At 48.8% G+C, this 3,493-nt stretch overlaps 1 non-coding gene across 1 annotated transcript; it reads right to left on the reverse strand.

Moving 5' to 3' along the window:
- Positions 1 to 2,142: 2,142 nt before the first annotated feature.
- LOC115067211 lies at positions 2,143 to 2,553 on the reverse strand. The gene has a single exon (XR_003846644.1).
- Positions 2,554 to 3,493: the final 940 nt, after the last annotated feature.

The raw sequence follows: 3,493 nt of genomic DNA on the forward strand, positions 1-3,493 counted from the left end.
GCTTAACAATTCAAATACAAAAGGCATTCTTACAGGAACTATTGAAGTCCGTTTATGTTGAGGCCCCTTCAGTCTCATCATCTAATTGCTGCTGTCAAATGAATATGAATATGAAGCTTCAGCTCTCATTAGACTGGCTGAAGGTGGCAGACAGATGTGTCTTTTGGATAATAACTTCATATAGGTTGAGATACTAAAGATAAGAAAAACTTACTACTGTGATATATATGTTAAAGCTTTGCTTTTTTTTTTTTTGGTCTTTTTGAGACAGGGTCTCCCTGCAGCCCCAGGTGGCCTAGAACTCACTACAGAGACCAGGCTGGCCTTGAGCTCACAGAGATTCGCCTGCCTCTGCCTCCTGAGTGATAGGACTACAGGTCTGTGCCACCAAGCCTGGCCATATATTAAAGCTTTTAAAAATACAGCAGAACAAGGCTGGGTGTGGTGGCACATGCCTTTAATCCCAGCACTTGGGAGGCAGAGGCAGATGGATCTCTGTGAGTTCAAGGCCAGTCTAGTCTATATTATGAGTTCTAGGTCAGCTGGGACTACAGGGAGACCCTAAATACAGCAGATGGCACACATCTTTTGATCTCAGCACTCAGGAGGCAGAGGCAGGTGAGGCGGACCGGACCATCTGTGTTATGGAGGCCAACCTGGTCTATACAGTGAGTTTCAGGTCATCCTAGCTTGAGGACCAGCCTGGGTTACTTGAGATCCAAGGGGAAAAAGGGATTATGGGTGGGGCTGTAGCTCATTTGCTGAGTACTTGCCTAGCACCCAAGATGCCCTAGGTTGGTTCCTAGGCCTGGCAAAACGAAACAAATCCTCTTCTGGTCTCAGTGGGCACTACACGCACATCAGGTATACATACAGGCAAAACACATGCACATTAAAAATAAACACCTTTAGTCTGTTTAGAAAATAAAGCAGGTATTCTTACCCTAAAGACATTACACAGTGTGCAAATGTACTAGTATCCCACAAGCTTGCACAATTTATATGTTAAAACTTTTTTCTGGGCCAGGGAGGGGGCTGTGTTTGCTATACAAGTTGAGGACTAGAGTTTGGATTCCCCCCCAAAACTGGTGGATGTGGTAACCACCTGTAATTCAAGGGGTGTGCAACTGGCTCACTGGACTAGGGAGAAACAAACCATTCAGGGAGAGACTCTGCCTCAGAAAATGTAGAGTGGTCAAAAACACCAGAAGCCAACCTCTGGCTCCACATGCACCAGCACACACATTTGAGCACCCTTAACTCTCGAAAAGAATATACTCTCATACACGCATAAAATTTTTTTGTCCTCGCCGGGCGTGGTAGTGCACGCCTTTAGTCCCAGCACTCGGGAGGCACAGCTGTGAGTTCAAGGCCAGCCTGGTCTACATAGTGAGTTTAGGTCAGCTGGGACTACAGGGAGACCCTGTCTCAAAAAGAAAAAAAAAATTTTTTTTTTTCGTCAATGTGGTAGTAAACACCTGTGGCAGGAGGATCAGGAATTCAAAATTATCTTCAGCTACATACCAAGTACACGAGCCTGAGCTACAAGAGACAAGTGGCAGAGGCAGGAGGATCTCTGTGAGATTAAGGTCAGTCTGGTCTACATAACGAGTTCCAGGCCAGCTGGGGCTACAGGAGATCCTGTCTCAAACACACACAAACACACACACAACAAAACAAAAGAAAAAAAAAACTCTGGAGCTAGAGATGGCTCAGTGGTTAAGCACACCCATATGGCGGCTCCATCCTCTTCTGGTCTCAGTGGGCACTACACGCACATCAGGTATACATACAGGCAAAACACATGCACATTAAAAATAAACACCTTTAATGTTTAGAAAATAAAACATCCTAGACTCCCTCTGCTTCTATATTATTTCTGGAGCAAGTCCCAGGAGGCTGCATTTTGCAAGCTCACCTCCTATTAGGATACTTTCTTCCGCAGCACAGGCTGCCCAGGGGAACGGTGTTGGTACATCAAAACAAGCCCAGCCAAAAGGAACCAGCCAGAGAGAACCGGGAAGAAATACGGCAGGGGAAAAAAAACTCTTGCAGGCGGCGGCATGACATCCGCCCTGGGCTTCGGGCCGGGGCTGCCCACGTGTTCCTGTGCAGCCAGATGGCCGCGTCCGGGTGCCGGGCTCAGATCAGAATCGCCTCGGTAATCAGCGGCCGGGATACACCCAGCCTCGTCTATCTGATCAATTCATCACCTCTGAGCGCCGGACCCACAGGACCAGCTCTGGGCCTCGGGAACCGCGGTGCCGCCACCGCCCAAGAGGCCTCGCCGCACAGCGCCCCGTGGAGGGGGCTTCGCAGGAGGACAGCTTTTCATTTCGGGGCGGCCCGGCGGGGCGGAGGCGCGACCCGATCAAATAAGATCAAGGTGTAGGCGGGGGGAGGGGCGTGGGGGCGGACGCACGCGCTCGCCTAGCACGCCCCACGCGCACACACATTCGCACATCCACTCACACTCGGCCCAGACGCGCCTTCCACGCCGCACCGCTGCACACCACACCATCCGTAACCCCAGCCGCGCTCCCGCCGCAAAACAGCGGAAGGCTCATCGTCTTTTATACCCTCCGCCCCGCCGAGAAGGCGTCTGGGAGAAACCATAGAGCGAGCCGGGGCTCCTGCATATCCGTTTTTTTTCAGAGCACTCCTTTCTGCCTCCTTGTGGTTCGGAGGTCCCGGGACAGGAGGCCCGATTTCCATAATAATCAACTGGATTTTGTCTCAAAATCTAAATAGCCCAAACTAGCCTCCAACTGAAGATCCTCCTGGTTCAGCCTCTGAATGCTCGGCTTCTTTGTTCTATGGATCAGTGAATATAAAAAAATGTTGGGGCTGGAGAGATGTCTCAGCAGTTAAGAGCACTGGCTGGGCTTGCCCCGGACCTGCGTTGGGTTCCCAGAATCCACATGGTGGCTAACAAACTGTTCCAAAGGTCTGACACCCTCTGCTGACCTCCGTGAGCACTGCATGCATGTGGTGTACTTACATATATGTAGGCAAAACACTCAAACTATTTTATAACTTAAATGTCTATATTCCTATCTATAGTTTTTCTTTGAATTTTTTTATTTGCTTTAAAATTTAAAATATTGTTCTGCCCAGCATGGTGGCCCACGCATTTAGTTCCAGCACTGGGGCAGCAGAGGCAGGTGGGTTTTTGAGAGTTCAAAGCCAGCCTGGTCTACATAGAGAGTTTCAGATCAGCTTGGGCTACAAGGAGACCCTGTATCAAAAAGACAAAATATCCAGTTTCTGGGTAAGAGATGATTCAGTCTAGGATTTATAGGTGAACAACTGATTTCCCCTTGGAAATAGCAACATAGTAATTACATAGGTAATTACTAATACAAGCACCTCATCCTCCAGGTGTCCCTTCTCCTTGACAGTATCTTTTATTACATTCATTTATTGTCAGAGTGGGAGCAAGTGATGTGTGCCAAGGTGTGCTGCAGAGGTCAAAGCACGACTTATAGGTGTC

The sequence above is a fragment of the Nannospalax galili genome, unplaced genomic scaffold (assembly GCF_000622305.1).
Source record: "Nannospalax galili isolate Female #2095 unplaced genomic scaffold, S.galili_v1.0 scaffold5, whole genome shotgun sequence".
NCBI lineage: Eukaryota > Metazoa > Chordata > Mammalia > Rodentia > Spalacidae > Nannospalax > Nannospalax galili.